The 19,804-nt window shown below is 40.5% G+C and overlaps 1 protein-coding gene across 1 annotated transcript in view; it reads right to left on the reverse strand.

The window, feature by feature from the left end:
- Positions 1-19,804, reverse strand: part of SUCLG2 (succinate-CoA ligase GDP-forming subunit beta) — a 152,052-nt gene that overhangs the window by 101,844 nt on the left and 30,404 nt on the right. The window lies entirely within an intron of this gene.

Consider the following 19,804-nt stretch of genomic DNA (forward strand, 5'->3'; position numbering starts at 1 on the left):
ACTGGAAGACAAAAAAAAATCTGTTACAGCCAAACCCAGTAAATTAAAGTAAATGAAAATTGCAGGCAGGTCAAGAAAGGAAAAGTTGAGGCAGAGGAAGTTTGACAAGCCTCAATCCTGAGGCTCTGTGAAGTATAGAAAGCTTATAGCCTATGGCTGGCAATAGCAAGAACTTACTACAGGGCTACACAGTGACAATGACAAGCAGTAGATAGTAGAAAAGCTCCTGATTTTACTCACTGTTACATGGCACTAATAAAATATAAGTAAAACCAACAGAAGAGCTGCACAAATCTCAGATGCTATGAGATTTGCCCATGTCTCACTGAAGACTATCATACTTTTTAAGGACAATCTTGGGTCACAAGAGAAAATCATGACTTCCAGAAGAAAATGAATAATATACTATCTCATGCTTTCAAATAATTCTCAAAGAAAAACCTTGTAACTTAAAAGCTTTGAAGTTTCTCCATGCTCACTATGTGGTCAGTGAGCCCCTCTGACATTTTTCAGCAGGTGATAATGCCATCCATCATCTTATTTGAATATAATCCTTGATTGGGAAATGAATAATATTGTGTGCTCTAATAGGCTAATTACTAAATACACATTTTAGTCAAAATGTGTGACCAAAATTATTAACTTCAATAATTAATTTCATCAATGGCTGTCAAAACTTGCATTTCAAAATACAGGTGTTGATTTTGGCATCAAATAGAAAAGGTCCCTAACACCTGCAGGTATTGGTACTCATGGACCGCAAATTTCCTGTGTTATCTGCATAAATTCTTATTAAGTGCTTGAAGAAAGCTGAGCTTACAAACTGCTGAGCTGCTCCTGAACTGCACTGGAAAGCTGAGGGCACACACCCTCACAATCTCCCGCTTAGAAACGCAAGAACCTCCTGCCCACTGCAGGCTTTCCAGCGCTTCCCTTGACTGCTCCAGCCTTTCTAATCTCTCTTTTTCTGTGAACTTGGAAAGGCTTACACAGCTTTGCCCAAGCATTTCATTTGAATCAATTCAGCATTTGATTTGTCACACAGGATTTAGCTGAGAACAGTTTGCTGGATAGCATACCAAATCCAGTATAATTGTGATGAACAGTCTGTAGTGAGGCCAACCACTGTTAAGTTTAAATCCAAGGAATACAGACTGTGATTCTCCTTAAGATACAAGATTACCTTTTAGAGCTTGCAAAGAAGAGGAAGGATACATAAGACAACCAAATTCCAGTATCCAGTAAAGCACAATTTAGTTGGCTAAAATACAGAGAACACTCCAAACGCTTACATACACTGCACGTGGCACAGATCTCAATTAGGAGGTGTTGACCTGGTTATTTAGAAGCCTACATGCCTTCCTCACACAATAGCCTGTCCTATGTAGACCCTTCCTAGTCCTCTGAGGGAATACAAACACCCAAGTGATTAGCTCCAACAGCTTAGAATTTGTAATTCAACCCCAGCAGTAAAGATATAACTATATACATTATAGTTAGACTTCATGGTTTTCAGCTTTCCTAACATTAAATTAGCCAAGAAAAATGAATGCAAAAAGCAATAGAGAGGCATTAGCTTTTGGTTTGGCAGTCAGCATTTACAGGAAAAGATGCATCTCAATATGATGTTGAAATCAGCAAAGCTGTTTCATTTAGGTTTTCTGCAAGATGAGCTCTGTAGGGATTTTGCAGGTAGGTATTATGCTTGGAACTCAAATTCTAAATGTTCTAATGGAACTGCACAGCCTAAACATCACAATGAGTCAGCAGTCATAGTGAACTGTGGAATTCAGAGCTCTCTCAAATTTACTCACATATAAAGGGAATTTTTTCTGGGTAAAAATACAAAATTGGAATAAGCAGCAACTATGCTTGCAAAGAAAGAGAACATTCAGCTGATTTAAGTGCTTTGAAGCTATGTTGAACCTATAAAGGGACTTGATGCACTGAACTTAGGGAGCAATGCTCAGCTGATAGAAGGAAATGTTTTAGCCCTTGTAGGCCACAGACCTTGGGAACAAACTGCAGCTATGTAGAGAGAAAAAAGCCTTTAGCTGATTACCAACGGCCATTGTGACTCAGGAAGCCACAGAACGACCTGAGAATTAGAGCTGGTAAACATTGCAAGAGTGTCTTTTGTCTTCTCTCTGAACTTAGGTAAGAGATGCTTGATCGTTTGCCTTTTGTCTAACACCTGCCTGGGCCTTCCCCGGCGATGTGTGTTCCCTGGTATTTTCTCGGCAGCCAATCACGAATCTGTAACTGTCGGACGAACACATTTAATTACCAATCACTAGTTGCTTTTGATTATGTTAGCCTATACAAAGAAAAGACTTTGTACAATAAAGTAGACACTTTGCTTGCATCAAGCTTTGTCTCCATCTCTCAATCGCGGTAAAATGGTGACCCCCGACGTGATGGAGGTGATGAATCGCTAAGCTGCTACCTGCCGTGACGTCCCACGGAACTTTGAATGAGCTGCTGAAAGGAAGCAGGAAAAGCCGGCCGGCCAGAGCAATCCCTCCCGCTGGACGAGAGGTGAGACGCGGGAAACGAAATATGGGGAATCAAGTGACTTCCTCAGAAAGAGATGTTTATGAACTAATGCAGGAACTCCTTAAAAAGCATGGCAAAGCTATTTATGGCCATGATCTTAAGGTGCTGCTGAAGTGGGTACAAGCGAAAATCCCAACAGTTACACCACCTAGTGTGTTTAACATGTAAAATTTGGAGTCAGGTGGGGGTGAAGTTACGGGATGCTGCTGCGACAGGGAACACTGAAGCTCTGCGCTTGCTTCCCTTTTGGTGGATCACATTTGAGAGGCTTAAAGCGCAAGAAGAGAAAGCAATATTGGGAGTCAGTACAGAGCTCGGGATGGCAACGAAAGTAAGCGAAATTGCTACGTCTTCCTCTACAGCGTGGAAATTAGTTAAAGAATCTTTAGAACAACTAGCAGAAGATCCTAAGGCAACTTCAGCAGTAATTAACAGCACTTTGCTAAGCCCTCCTGCAACCCTGGAGCAGCAGACGCTAGGCCTAACAGCAACAGCAGCCCGCTACACCCCCCCCCACCCCCCCCCCCACCCCCCCCACCCCCCCCCACCGCTGAGTCTTGAAAGTTCTCCACCGTGTTTTGATTGTGGACTGTGAGAAACTGGTTATAATATTTGGCTTTCGCAAGGGGAATTACTGGGGACCGGGGCGGGCCCGATCGTTGGGCCTGGATCGTTGGGCTGATGGTCTGTACTGTGTGGGGTATTGGGAGAGAAAGGGGAGGTGCCAACAGGTCTAAAGACTGGCCGGGTCAAAAGTGCAGGTTTTGTCTGTCCTGATGGAGAGGGGTGGGAGCGTGCTGGGGAATATATGAATATGTACGTTTTAATATATGAATATGTATGTTTGCCGTCTATATCAGTTCAACTCGTGTTGTGGGGGTGCGCCTCTCGCAAGCTCGCTCTGCGCTCAGCGCTGTGTTGCCTTTATTTTACAATAAACTGGTTATAAATTTTCAGCAGTGAGTTCGTTTCTCACAGACAGATGGGACATTCTAAGTTAAAAGATCACAACTCAGTTTTGAGACTATGTTAAGAAAGGAAATTAAGATCGGACAAGGTGACAAGGCAGTGACTTTTGCTCTACCTAAACAGCCACAGAAAGACAACAAAAAGGACAGCAGGAGACAAAACAACAATTAAGCTCAAATCACTGCTGTTACTACCTATTGATATAGCCCTGCCTTCGAGGAAAAGCTACCTTAGGCTGTGAATTCGGCGGCGACCCCCCCTTCTATCCCTGTCTCTGTACCTACGGTGGCTTTGCTAAGACAGCCACCCTTCCCCCCCCCCCCCCCCTTCTCTTTCTGATAAGACTCTAGTTTATGAAAGCTGTGTTCTGATTTAAAGCAACAGTACTAATTTCATTATTACTGATTGTAATGTGTTTTATAGATTTGTTATTTTGATGTTAAGTTTTACCAGTAAGCATAATGAATAGTAAGTATTTAGTAACTATAAGTATAGATAACTATAACTATAGATAAGAGATGCTTGATCGTTTGCCTTTTGTCTAACACCTGCCTGGGCCTTCCCTGGCGATGTGTGTTCCCTGGTATTTTCTCGGCAGCCAGTCACGAATCTGTAACTGCCAGACGAACACATTTAATTACCAATCACTAGTTGCTTTTGATTATGTTAGCCTATACAAAGAAAAGACTTTGTACAATAAAGTAAACACTTTGCTTGCATCAAGCTTTGTCTCCATCTCTCAATCGCGGTAGGGACTGGCAGAACAGGTGAGCTAGTACATCCCAAATGCTCACATTCTTTATGCTCAGTGCTGTTTAGCAACTTCTCAGCTTCAGATGAGCAGGACTGTGAATCAAATCTGTGTTGAGCTTGTCAGCAGCAAGTGATCACATCTTTACACTAGCTTTATAGCCACAGTCCAGCTGACTTTGTAGGTTCAGCTAGTCTGCTATTTAAGTGACAAATACGTGACCTAAGCACCATGCCAACAGCCCTTCCTATGCATCCTCAAAAACAGATGCTCTCACTGTCATCCTGACAACTGTTAAGAACTGGTTAATATTTCATCATCTTAAGGTCAGCAAGGTGCTTTACAACATTGGAAAACCTGCTTCTCAGCTCCTGTGCCATGTCGCTTAACCATGTCTGTCTGGTTTACAAATTAGAAGAGTTAACTGCTGAAAAGAAGGCTTCAGTAGATGATTACTTTTCTCTATGCTGCAGAGAATAGTTCTGGATTTCATTGAAGTGTCAGGTAGAGAATAGAGCAATTTTTCTTTAAAAGGCAAAATTTTTGCATGGTTTAGTTTGTGCTTTTGCCATTTCTTCCCTTCCAACCTTCTCAATTTGAGCTCAGGTTCAGAACTTATATTAGAGGCAGTATAAATTACATCTGTGTAAATAATGGTCACAGTTAACTCCCAGGAAGTCTCTTGTGGTATAATTTGCCTAATAAGATGCAAAAGAAGCAGGATCTAAATAGCTCAAACAATTCATAGAGAGACAAGAGAACATATAATTAACATCATCCTACCTGCTGTTAACTGCGCTAATTGCATTCCTTTCCACACAACTGACAAGTATCACATCATATGGACATCTTCAGTGCTATGCAACTCCTGTTAAATTACCTCTGAACCTTAGCCCTGAAAAAAATCTCTCTTTAGTATTAAATTGACTGGTTTATTTTGTTCCTGCATCAGCCCAGAGTTTTCTGAACTCCCGCAGTCTGTGGAAGCATGTACATACATACCACTACTTACAGGATGCTGGATAGGATAGGATAGGATAGGATAGGATAGGATAGGATAGGATAGGATAGGATAGGATAGGATAGGATGGGATGGGATGGGATGGGATGGGATGGGATGGGATGGGATGGGATAGAATAGAATAGAATAGAATAGAATAGAATAGAATAGAATAGAATAGAATAGAATAGAATAGGTTGGAAAATACCTTCGAGATCATTGAGTCCAACCTATCACCCACCACCATCTAATCAACTAAACCATGGCACCAAGCACCCCATCCAGTCTCCTCCTAAACACCTCCAGTGATGGTGACTCCACCACCTCCCTGGGCAGCCCACTCCAATGACCAATCACTCTTTCTGTGAAGAACTTCTTCCTAACATCCAGCCTAAACCTCCCCTGGTGCAGCTTGAGACTGTGTCCTCTTGTTCTGTCACAGGTTGCCTGGGAGAAGACACCAACCCTCACCTGGCTACAATCTCCCTTCAAAACTCAATGTGAAAAACAGCCATAAATGGGAAATCTTAACCTTAACATTGTGGAAAGAGACATGAAGCAGAATAAACTCAGAAGTCACAGGAGTGTCATTTTGGAAACTGCCAATATAAAATAGGAAAATATGTGAACTTGTTTCATCTCAACATTGTAAAATACCTTTCTAATAGGAAAGCATCTTCGAGCATCTAACAACTTCCTATGGATCAAAGACACAACTCAGTAAATATTATCTGCATATGCACTTCAAATGGGAATGTCACCCAGGTGAAAATAAGCAAGTTATTTATAGCACACCTTAATCACCATATTTAAATGGCAGATTCCTTTATGGCATGAGACATAAGCACATATTTACAGGGAGAGAAATTTCATTAAAATAGTGGGGTTTTTCTAAAATAGTGAACCTTGCAGTAACCAGCCTCAAGTCTTTTGTTCCACTTTTATTCCAACATAGCCAAAATAAAAGCTGTATTATACTGAAACTAAGATGTGTAAAGGCCAATTAGAAAGAAAAAGCAACCCAACCCCCCCCAAAAAACCCCAACAAAACCACAAACCAGAGCAACCACACTGAACACTTAATGAGCTAAAACAAAAACGTGTGTCAAAGACGTATCTGTGGTAACAAGAACATGAGGGGGAGTTGGATATGCAGACACAGTATGAGGATTATTGTGACAATATCTTCAGCAGAGTGCAATACTCACACACACATACTAACATTAGGAAATCTACTACTAAAACACAAAAGATGAATAACTGGAGGAATAGAGGGGTGAGACCTGGCAGGGAGTATAGCGAAGCACAGTGCAGCAGTGGTGAATCTTCCCAGTGACTTTATGTTGTTCACTATTTACGCAGTAAAATTTTCATGGCTGCCTTTCTTTCCTCTTTCTGCAGGAATCCTGGGGCTGTTCTTGAGCATTTAGAACAATAAATATATTTAAGATTTATGGCCTGAAGTTTGGCCCTATTTATCTTACTCAGGTGAGCATTCCAACTAAGCCCAGGGGAGGCGCAAGAAAAATGTTCTCCTTCACAGTGACACAAGAAACAATAGCTGACTTCAACTGTAGGACAGGGTGGAGTATATCACATATAGATAAAACCATCAACTCCACTTTTTTCTTAATAAAATTCACTTAAAATAAGAGCATAGCTAACTTCCAGAACTAAACCAAACATGATTCTCACTAAATGTTTTGTGTGATGACATTCTCAGGGGTTAGAGCCTCATTCAAAACATACTGCCGTGCAGGAAGTCAGATAATATCTCCCCATTGAATCCAGCAGGGTTACAAAGACACATTTCATATTCATAAGTGTGTTGAAATATTTTACTTTTCCTAAACTGCAAATATTTGAAGAAATGTAGACAAACATTCTTTCAAATTCACAGCACTTTCTCAAATATGAAGTAGCAGATTAACGAAATGTCAGAACATCCTCAGCTTCAAAAACCACTCCACCATTTTAGGTAGAGATTATCTACCAAAAAAATAGTAAGAATCACAAGACTCTTATGATCATGCTTCTCAACTGCTGATGTATTCAGAATATCACCTTGTAAACTCCTCCCATCTTTTAAGATACAACAAGCTCTTTCAAGTCATACCAACCTTTGCAAAACACCAGTTTAGATTACCTTACAGACTGGAGGAGGCTGAGGGAGGAAAAGAAGGGAAGGGGATCATGGTGTGGAGGCTGCATGCTATGTGTTTGCTGAGTTTTATACAAGTTGAAAGGGCAGCTGTGAGAGAAGATTTCTAACTCAGTTCCAAACCACGTGCTTTTACAGCAAATGTACAAGCTGATATCCTTACCGATCAATCACAGCTCATCTAAACCTCCACTTATTCCATAAAGACGAAAGGTATAACGAATTTAACAGAAACAATTGACAGATTCGAAAAATGCAACTTCCCCATACACAGAGAGTGATTATCTAACAATAGCACCTTCCTGCAGTGCCCTGAGTCACCCAGGGGACACCAGGAGAGATCAGGGAAATTAGCACAGTTGCAAAGCAAAGCAAGAAGCGGAACCGCTTGTTTTAAATGCTTAAAAGAAGCGGTAAAAAATGGGGCAATAGTGCAGAATTCAGTTAGAGAAAAGCATCTGAATAGGAGCTGTTTTTTCAGCTTAACTATAAATTTGAGGGAACTTATCACTACTCAAAAGGTCACTATAGAGTTTCCCAGTTTTCTAACCAAGTTACTCCTGTTCCTGGCTACAAAATCAAAGGTTTCTCCATACCTACAGGAGCGACGATAGGGTAACCAGAGCTAGTGTCATATTTGTCCCCCTTTGCAGATGAAACTGCTGCCTCAAATAAAATCAGTTTCAAGGATAAAAATGTTCACAATATGGAGAAGGGAAGAGATTATATATTTCTTTTAAGAAATTACAGCCAGATTATTGCCCATGTTAAAGAGTTTTCTAGTAAGAACACAAAAGGGGCTAATTATAAATGAAACTCATCCCTAGACTGCCATGATTCCACTCTTAGATTTTGTACTGCTTCAATTCAACATGATTTTATTAGTGGTACTTCCTTTCAGGAGTTTTAAACTAGAAACCACTCCCACAGCACTTTACAGGCAGAAGCATCAACTCTGTTTGACACCCCTCACACAAGGGATAACGCCTTCACGCAGAAGATGCAGCACTACGCCTTGCTGATCCATCAGTCTCAGAAGCTTTGTCATCTCATTTCAAGTTTCTAACTAATAAGCACTATTTCAGAATTAATAGTATCCCCTGCTGAGGGTTTATACCATGTTAAGAAAAGCAGTGTGACTCTTCTGATCATGGTCACCCCAAAGATCACACCTCTGGTACAGTCATAGTAATGAGGCCCAAGGGAGAAATACCTACAGACCGTCAGCTGAGAATCTCATCTTTTCTGTCACAAGTTAAACCCACAGCATTTGCTACCAAAAATGTGCTAAGCTATAGTAACTATCAACACATAGATTTCTGTTAAATGACTTCACACATCAGGCTTCACAGAAAATAAGAGAAAAATTCTCAAGTGAAAACGACACATGGCTTTTGGACAATAACCACTGTAATTTATACCTGGTCCCACATAGTTCGTTAAAGTACAGGTGCAAACCAAATGGTTGCTCAAACAAGGTGGTATTTCTTTCCACAGTGCTGTAGTTTAGAGCAAATGGAAAACTTGGATTCACTTTCGCCTTGAAACACGCAGTCAGTGATGGCAGAATCCTAAAGAACCAGCACAACTCAGTCATCTTCCATCAGAAATGGACACTTCATTAAGGAAATACACTGTGGCACTGAGATAAAATCAGCAGCTATAAATACAGCTGAGTGCAGAGCCACAAACATGATGAAGGGAGTGGAACTTCTGCCTTATGAGGAAAGGCTGAGTGAGCTTGGTATCTTTAGCTTGGAGGAGACTGACCTCATACATGTTTATATATATGTGAAGGGTGAGTGTCAGGAGGACAGAGCCAGGTACTTCTCAGTGATGTCCAGTGACAGGACAAGGGACAACAGGTGCAAGCTGGAGCATAGGAGGTTCCACACAAACATAAGGGAAAACTTTTTCACTGTGAGGGTGACAGAACACTGGAAGAGCCTGCTGAGAGAGGGTGTGAAGTCTTCCTCAAAACCCTCCTGGATGTGGTCCTGTGTGACCTGCTCTAGGTGATCCTGCTCTGGCAAGGGGGTTGGCCTAGGTGATCTTTCAAGGTCCCTTTCAACTCCTAACATTCTGTGATTCTGTGATTTGAAATTTAAAAGAGACTATTTAGTACCACAGATGGATTTCTGGGGTTTACTAATTAAAACCAAAGCAAATGCTGGGATTGTTTAGCCTGGAGAAGAGGAGGCTCAGGGGAGACCTTATTGCTGTCTACAACTACCAGAAGGGAGATTGTAGCCAGGAGGGGGTTGGTCTCTTCTCCCAGGCAACCAGCACCAGAACAAGAGGACACAGTGTCAAGCTGCACCAGGGGAAGTTTAGGCTGGAGGTGAGGAGAAAGTTCTTCACTGAGAGAGTCGTTCATCATTGGAATGTGCTGCCCAGGGACGTGGTGGAGGTGTTCAAGAGGGGATTGGACGTGGCACTTGGTGCCATGGTTTAGTAGTCATGAGGTGTTGGGTGACAGGTTAGACTTGATGATCTTTGAGGTCTTTTCCAACCTTATTGATTCTATGATTCTGTGATCCTATACCAGAGTGGAAAAAAACAAACCACAAAACAAACCAAAAAGAAAGAGGGGAAATAAAACCAAAACCAAACCAACCCAACAAAACAGAAAAGAAATTTGGTTTCAATAATCAGCCCAAATGCTTAGAAGCAGATGAGCAACTAGAGAGTGCAGAAGGTGTGATTTCTTTCCATCACCCAGCTGCTAGTACTGTAGAGAAAACAATGTTGTTTACTGTTTGAGACCTTACACATAAAGTGTGCCTAATGGTTCTGGGTTTATGCATAAAAAAATGAAAATTTCGTGCAGCTGCTTCTCAATTACGCATCTGGTTACTGTTTTGCAGCTGCAAAACAACCTTGAAGAACTATAAAATACGGTGTGACAACTCTGGAATAAATTCCAGCAGTCACCCAGCAGTACCTTCCTTCAGAAATTCTGCAGGTTTTTATCACCTGTTAAAATTCCCGAATCAAGAGCAATGGCTTCTGTCACCTCCTTCTTTCATAAACAAAACCCCACTAATATATTTAACGCCACTGGAATCTGTAAATGACTGCTTTCTATGGCAACATCAAATAGAAAATTCAGTACCCCATTGCCAGGGATATATTTTTTTTCCTTTTCTTTACTTTGTGTTGTTACTTCCAAGTAGCTATTTTGGTAATTTGATCAGAAATCCAACACGGAGAACAATAAGTCAGCACAACATTAGTGTCAAACATCTGAAATGAGATTTTGATTTGTTAGCCCCCCAGCCATTACTCACATTACTATAAATCTATTGAATATGAAGACATTTGGTGACGAGGAATGGTTATAAAATATCCAACTATTGTAGGCAATTTGAAGTTTGCATTTACTGACTCACACTCAGCACATAATTTTCGAACAAAGGGAACAGATAAGAGAAAACAGATTTGTTTTTCCATAATGATGCATTTGAAATCAACTATTTCTGTAGTTCCTCATGAGGCTGAGGGTCCTTTGGAAAAGTTCCACATATAAAATATTTAAGAAACGACAATTCCTATTTTCAGTTGAAATGGAAAGGTTCAACTTGAAACAATACAATACCCAGAGGTAAGCTTGGACAAAATCTTTTATTAATTTTGTTTCAAAAAGAATAAAACTCGAAATCACAGTTAGGGAAGCTGAAGCTTTTCTGCCTGCTTTTCTGGCATGCAGGAATGCAACACATGTGGCTATTACCAAGGAACTCATGTGCTGTTACCTGCCCATTTTTCACACAGGTGCCAAGGGCTTATGTGGAAAAACATTGCTAAGCTGAAGAGAGGGAATGAAGCATGCAGTAAAGCTAAGTGAGAGACCCCTTGCAGGGTTTACCAAAGATAATGCACTGCTTAAAAACTTCTGTGCTTAAAATTTTGCCATTTCTCAGCAGCCTCTGTGAAATAAAGTTCCTTAGCACGAAACACAAAGGAAGGAGTGAAGCAAAGTGTAGGGAGAACAAGTAGGAATTACAAGATTCAGAACCAACCAAACAAAACATGCACACAATGAGGAGAAAGCAGCAACATTTTAGGGATCACGTCCAAGGAGAAAGGTCCTGCCACACGGCAGCGTGAACAGCTATTGCTTATGAAATCCTCAAATGGAAACCCCAATTCCACCTTAATTGTGCCTTTGTGTGGTTTAGCTTCCAAGACAGATTAAATCTAAAAGCAATCTGAGAGCAAATGAAGAATGCCCAAGAGAAGAGCCACCACTGAATAGGTACTGTATACTTCAGCTTTGTACTATGGCTATATCCCAGTAAACTTGCTGCTACAGTACAACAAAATTCTCAGTAAAGCAGGTTGCAGTGAACACAGCAACCCTTTAACATCTTTCCTCTGATTTTCAGTGACTGATTTTTTTTCATCCAGTAGTTGGGGTAAAAAAAGTTGGATCTGTGATACCTTGATTATTAAGCCCCCCCCCCAAAAAATCACTTTAATACCTGTAACAAAGAGAATACTGTCCTCATAGCTTTTACTCTTGCTTTTATTTTCTTTAACATCTTTCCTCTGATTTTCAGTGACTGATTTTTTTTCATCCAGTAGATGGGGTAAAAAAAGTTGGATCTGTGATACCTTGATTATTAAGCCCCCCCCAAAAGTCATTTTAATACCTGTAACAAAGAGAATACTGTCTTCATAGCTTTTACTCTTGGTTTTATTTTCATCAGACAGGATTTTTTTTTAAATTGCTATCAAAACAACTACATTTTGAAACAAATTCCAAAAGTCAAACCAGTTAAAAGTGGATAAAATATATATATATATATTAAAAAACAATATTTGAACTGTCAGCAATTATTATTTCTTTTCTGATAATTCACAGAAACATGAATTTCTATGATCACTATGTCAGGCAAATGGTGGCCTAAGCAAACCACTGTGGCAAGCAAAAAAAGCCACATAAACACACAGCAGATTTTAGCAGAACACAACTGTTAAATATTTGTTCTAAGTAGGGGAAGATACGATTGTTTAACACAAAAAAAAAAGGAAGAGGCTTTTTTCAATCAGAGCTCCTAAAGTGGAAAACAGCGCTGAGATGCAACAAGAGAAAAAAGATACAATGAAGAAAGGGCTCTAAGAAACAATAGGAAACTGAAAAAGCAAGAGAGAGATTGAAATCACAGATGAGAGCAAATTTTGTGGAGCACTGAAATGGATGCTTTCAAGAGGTGCCTGCAGAGACTGGGGGTAACAGATTATTAACATGCATTTCCTATTCTTGAGAAGTAGCAGGAAAATGCAGATTCCCTCTAGTCTTAAGATTTCACCATTCAGACAAGGCAAAATCCATTAACTGAAAACCTACTAAATGGAACAGAGAAATACTCATGCCCAATAATACTGAATGTAGTCCAAAGGCAGTTCATCCACCACTAGTTTTCTATTAAATTTAAAAGGTTGTTTTCTAAATACTTACCCATTTGAGAATAGAATCATATTAGTCAATAACTTACAGCATTATTTTGCCTGAAAGGATAGTTTCAGAAAGCCATTATTTAAGTATATGGAACTTTAATAAAAGCTGTCAAAGAAAATAAGAGGACTTATGGGAGAGCTGATCCCTAACAGGGAGCAGGTTCTTTGCATCCAGCTCCATGGAACACTATTTCAACAACACTTGAGTTTTCAATATATGCACAGAAGCATAATCCAAGGGGCTCTAAAAAATAACTAGTTATACCCACCATAGGGTTTTTTGAGAAACAACTCATTATGCACAGGTGAAAAATTATTACTACCCAGTGAACCATACAACAGAAAATAAATATGGAAATCATTGAAAGGCTGAAGGAGGAAATTCCTCTCCTACCTATCCTGATGGAGTGAAGAAGGGAATTAAATCATGTAAGCAAAGCACATAATGACAGGGAAGAAAAAAAAAATCAGCTAAGTAGCCAACAAACTTAAAGACTAAGAAGTAAAATTAAGTCACTCATAAAGAACTTTATGAACAGAGGGTTGGTCTGTACAAGATTCTCATAGAAACACTCTTCCTGGTATAATAGAAAAGAACCTGAATTCACATCTCCAGCATCCTCAGGAATGTGAGGTTCAAGGAACTTCTTCATTTTTTCCTAACGTAAGTTAGATTAAGTGCAAACAGTATTATCACCAACAATTTTTTCATAATCTAGACAAATAGACATTAAGAAACTAAAGAGCAGGTTTTGATCCCTTGCAAGCAAACATTGCTTTAAAGTGAGCTTCCCAGCTTGTACTGGAGAGATGAACTTTCAGATAATAGATCTGAACCAGAATCTAAAAATGCAGCTTTTCATCTAAATTGGACAGAGCCAAGAGGTAAGAGATAGGAAGGAGACTGGTGTTCATCTAACTGAGTACTCTTTCAATATTCTGAAAAACAGTGAATAATAGGTGACAGGTAAACGACCTCATGGAAAGAGGCCTCAATAAACCTCTTCTGTTCTTTATAAAATACATGTTTACCTCTCTAGCCTGATATAAAAAGCATGCCTTGAGTCAAAAGGTGAATTTTATGAGTTCCCTCATGCATAAGGCAATAGAAATAGGATATGCAGAGACTACATTTTGCTATACCTTTTTTTAAAGAGTGAATAAAAGCCTTGCACTCAATTCAATTGCATTTTTCTGTGATAGAGTGTGAACACTGCATCTGATTCCTAAATGTAATGAAACACTCTAAGTGGCAATGGGCAGCACTCTATTGCCTTTGTTAAAAATCAGAGAAAGAAACACATGCCAAGCTTCCAGCACCCATTTAGGATTGTCAGCATTTTCAACCACCTCTCTAAGTTCTCCACTGATTCAAAGAGCCAATGGATAGTACATGGTAACACCCTCCAGCATAATTATTACCCCTACTCAGCTTTCTACAGACACAAGTTTAAAGTGATGGTTCCCTTAGTAACTTCTCCATTAGGCAGAGTGTGAAGACCAGTGCACAAGCTGAAGCAGACCAGTGCAGAAGGCCAGAGAAAATGATGGACCCTGAAATGATGCACAGTGAATCTGTGCACGCTGCACAAGCAATGAAAATGTGCACACCCTAACAATCATAGAATCATAAATCATTGTGATAGCTCAATTCCCTAATGTCTCAAAACAGTATGTGTGACAGGCCATGGTGACTCTATTGTCCACTCTAAAACCACTACACAGGGTATGATGTAGCTGGTTTTGAATAGACAGGGTGATGGCCTTAATAGCTCTGGAGAAGAGCTGCTGGTTTAATAATGAAAAGAGATTATTCCCATGGAGGTGGAAATCCCCTTTTGAAAACCCTGTGTAACAGCACCATGTGACAGACATTATACTACAGGGGCCTGGCACACACTTTGTGATTTGGAGAGACTGCTCCCACTCAACCCTGCCACAAGGGCATAAAAGGACCCTAACTTCTGGCATCCACACGTTGCATCTACCATAAAAGATCCTGTTGGAATGTAGATCCACTACTGAAGAACTTGGACTATGCCTGTGAGGCCTCTCGAGAACCAAAGGAGGTGGTATCTTTCTTTCTGTAACTCTCTCTCTTCTGTTTTTAACTCTTCTTTCTCCTTATTTTCCCTCTGCTCCAGACCAACCTAACAAACCAACTCATCAGCTGTTTAGTGTCAGTTTGCTTTAATTTACTTCAAGGGAATTTTTGAATCTTAGCACAACCTCACCTACTGCCCTGGGTCGATTCAAGACAATCATGACCATCATCAGGTTGGAAAAAGCCTGTAAGATAGAGTCCAACTTTACCCAGCACTGCCAAGTTCACCACTAAACCATGTCCCTCAGCACCACATCTACATACCCCCTCCAGGAATGGTGAGTCCACCACTTTCCTGGGCAGCCTGTTCCAGAGCTTGACAACCCCTTCTGGGGAAAGATTTTTTGATAATGTCCAATCTAAGGCTCCCATGGTGAAAGCTGAGGCCATTTCCTTTTGTCCTCTCACTTGTTACTTGGGAGAAGAGATGGACTCCCACCTCACTACAACCTCCTTTCAGGTAGCAATAGAGAGCTTCTCTCAGCCTGCTCTTCTACAGACTAAACAACCCCAAATTCCCTCAGCCACTCTTCAGAAGACTTATGCTCTAAATACTTCACTGGCTTTGTTGATCTTCTTCAGACATGCTCCAGAACCTCATTATCTTTCCTGTAGTGTGGGTATACCTACACATATTTGAGGATATTTTTCCTTGTATTGATACTAATGTATGAGGAAAAGAAATAGCTAGTAAGAAAATAAGTCCTTAATGTACCACTGCATTAAGGGAGAATCAGAGCAGAAGACTTGAGAGTTAATGCAGGAACAGCCAGCAATGATCTCATGTTTCAGACAAAAATTCAGCTCCCAAATATTTCACTTTGTTCTGTTAAATAGCTACACCAGAACTGTAAGAACTTGTTTACAGGTTGTGTTTCTTCAGATGGTAGATCAAGCAATGCCATGCTGCTGTAGCAAAACAGCTTGTCTTTCCCTTTTCTCTCTTGAAAAACCTAGGAATTTTAATGTGAAACACAAACCTTTTGTGCCTGCGTTTCTTAGTGCTCTGCAAATATTGCCTTCTCTACAGGAGTTACACCTGAAAATTGCTTAGCACGTACAAAGCAATGAATTCCTTGGGGCCTCATTCTGTATTCCTTATTGTGTACAACTTCTTTTGAAGTCAATACCAGTGATGTCATTTTAATTTTCTTCACATCTGCCATTCTTATCTTAGAAGAAAGAGAGAACAAAAAAAAAAATCTATCCTTTAATTCCATTAAAAATTCCTTGCAGACCATCTTTTCTGCGGCTGGTAAATTTTGAACATTCAGTGTATTCAGTGTTCACATTAATAAAAATAGAGGGAGCAAGAGAGGAAATGAGCAAACTGTAACAAAACTGCTGATACTGGATAAAGGCAAACCATTTCAAGAACATATGCATTAACACCTTCCTGATAAGTGAAGACAGCAGCAAAAATTAGATAATCCCAGCTCTTTCCATTGCATCAACAGGAAATCCAATAATAGCAAAATCAGTGACCAGAGGCATTGCAGCAGTACAGCCAGCTCTGGCAGGCGTGCAATGTTTGGTGAAATTGTGGAATTAATTGGTGAATACCAGACTTTGGAAGGACCTACATGTCAGGCATTTTTATCCCTTTATCTGAACCCCTTTATCACATGCACAGACCCATGTGTGTGATGTAATGCTACAAAATTATCAAGGAAAATTAGTTCCTCCTGTGCTCATGATGACAAGTCTATAGAAAGAACCTCCTTTCACAAGAAAAATACTGAACTTTTGACTTTCAAGTTTTGATAACTTTATTTTTATCTTAAAAATATGTTGGCAAGTATCCTTTCTTGTCTGCAGAAGTGAAAGTTAAGGACAGCTGCAATGTGGCATTCAGTATCTAAAACACCAGATTTTTCAGCAGGACTTGGCAGGGGTGATTGGCCTCTCCTTTCACCATCTTTTACTGCAGAATGCCTGTCTATCAAGCAATCCAAATGCCACCTCCACTGGTTATTTTATTTTGGAATATGCTGTGCCACATGTAGGCTGAAGGTTTTTGTTTTGCTCATAAATTTTTATTTTGTGTGGTTGCATACTCAGAAGACAGAAGCCCTTCCAAATTGTGCAGACAAACCCAACTGACAGGGATACTGCTAGTCAGAGGGAACAGGAAGAGGATAAATCCAAAGAAATCTTGGAGCAACAATGACCACAGTAGCAAAACTTGACTTCTTAGGTTTCCAAAGTGCATGTTAGAAGTACAACAGCACACTATCAGAATGACAGTCTCCTCATCAAGGACACCAACTCCAGCATAGGTAAATCCACACTGGGAGAGGGAATCACAGTGAAAGGGCCAAGGAGCAGCTCTTCTGGGGGCTTTTTGAAGCCAGGAAAGTGGCACACCTGTGCTGAGGGGAGGGCAGCTTGTGAGAGGGCTACTCTGTGGCACATCTAAACAAAGCATAAAAGAACCACACACACAGAGGTGAGCTCAGCTGATTGTAACTGCTCCCTTCCCAGAAGAACGCAGCATGTTGACCACACCAGTAAAAGCCATTCCCAGGAGGCATGTGGGGACCCAAACAGAGGTCCCCCACAAACAGTTAACAAGCCAAACCAGTTAAAATACATACAATTTACCTGACTGAATTTCATTACCAAATAATTTTGGGGTTTAGATTTTACTTTTGATTATTTCTTAACAGTTTTGTTTTTTTCCCTGTGATTTGCAAAGCAAGCAAGCTACAGAGGTTATTTAAAATAAATCTCACATCATAAACCAGAGGAAGTTCACTGCCTTTAATGGAGTAATCTGTTTCTCCAAAATGTTGTAGAGATTGAGAATAGTAATAGTTATTGGACAGATCAATCCATTTCTGAGTTCAGTCATGAAGAGGAGAATTTAAGTGCTGTAAAATTTGTGAAAAACCTACCACCGGTTCAGTTAGCATTTCTTGATTCGCTCAGACATCCAGACATGAAGGAACTCTCCCAATTTATGAGCTTTGCATTGTGTCAGTGTTTTTCACTTTGCACTGCCAAATGACCATAACAGCTGTATTTTGATTCAAATGTACTGGCTGTCCTAAGAAGGTCTTGATTACTGAAAAGTCTATCACCTTAAAAAAGCTATAGAGATTCAGCAAGCCATACTGCTAAGGCTATTCTGCTACTCGAGGTCTGATGAGATCTCTTATATAAGTTGTGTTCATTTACTTTACAGTGTGCAGATTTACAGTGTGCAAAACTGAAATACAGTTAACTAAGTGGCTTGTGCATCATGTAACACAAGCCCTATGAGGAGAGACTGAGGGAGCTGGGGTTGTTTAGCCTGGAGAAGAGGAGGCTCAGGGGAGACCTTATTGCTCTCTACAACTACCTGAAGGGAGGTTGTAGCCAGGTGGGGGTTGGTCTCTTCTCCCAGGCAACCTGTGACAGAACAAGAGGACACAGTCTGAAGCTGCACCAGGGGAGGTTTAGGCTGGAGGTTAGGAAGAAATTCTACACAGAGAGAGTGATTGCCCATTGGAATGGGCTGCCCAGGGAGGTGGTGGAGTCACCATCATTGGAGGTGTTTAGAAGGAGACTTGATAGGTTGCTTGGTTGCATGGTTTAGTTGATTATGAGATGATGGGTTGGACACGATGATCTCAAAGGTCTCTTCCAACCTGGTCTGGTCTATTCCATTCCATTCCATTCCATTCCATTCCATTCCATTCCATTCCATTCCATTCCATTCCATTCCATTCCATTCCATTCCATTCCATTCCATTCTACTCTAAAGCATAAACCAAAAAGGCTTCCTCTTACTACATAGTAAGACAATAACAGTGTCTGGCCTCTGGCGTTTTGATGTGTGTTATATTAATAATAATAAAAGCTAAATGAAAAGAGGAAAATTATGCAAACTGGCATTGACTTTGAGGAGCGGAAAGCTTCTTCCAGAATTAGAATTGGGTAACAAACGTGCACATTTCCCTCTCAGATAAATGGTACAATAGAAATAAATTTCTGACTCACGTTATCATCTTATGTACACCACACTAAAATGAGGAAGTTGTCAGAGAACCAAAATGATTTTCCAGATGCATGGCTTTCTTTCCCAGTCACTGTCAAGTGAGAATAGAATAGAATAGAATAGAATAGAATAGAATAGAATAGAATAGAATAGAATAGAATAGAATAGAATAGAATAGAATAGAATAGAATAGAATAGAGTAGAGTAGAGTAGAGTAGAATAGAATAGAATAGAATAGAATAGAATAGAACAGAACAGAACAGAACAGGAAAGAACAGAACAGGTTGGAAGAGACCTTCATGATCATTGCATCCAGCCCATCATCCAACACCATCTAATCAACTAAACCATGGCACCAAGCACCCCATCCAGTCTCCTCCTAAACACCTCCAATGATGGCGCCTCCACCACCTCCCTGGGCAGCCCACTGAAATGGGCAATCACTTTCTTTATGAGAAATTTCTTCCTAACATCCAGCCTAAACCTCCCCTGGTGCAGCTTGAGACTGTGTCCTCTTGTTCAGGTGCTGGTTGCCTGGGAGAAGAGACCAACCCCCACCTGTCTACAACCTCCCTTCAGGTAGTTGTAGAGAGCAAGAAGGTCTCCCCTGAGCCTCCTCTTCTCCAGGCTGCGCAGCCCCAGCTCTCTCAGCCTCTCCTCATAGGGCTTGTGTTCCAAACCTCTCACCAACTTTATTGCCCTTCTCTGGACACATTCCTGCAGCTCAACATCTTTCCTAAACCGAGGGGCCCAGAACTGGACACAGGACTCAAGGTGTGGCCTAACCAGTGCAGTACAGAGGCAGAATGACCTCCCTG

The sequence above is a fragment of the Melanerpes formicivorus genome, unplaced genomic scaffold, assembly GCF_026170545.1.
Source record: "Melanerpes formicivorus ecotype bairdi unplaced genomic scaffold, bMelFor1.0.p_v2 SCAF_28, whole genome shotgun sequence".
Classification (NCBI taxonomy): domain Eukaryota; kingdom Metazoa; phylum Chordata; class Aves; order Piciformes; family Picidae; genus Melanerpes; species Melanerpes formicivorus.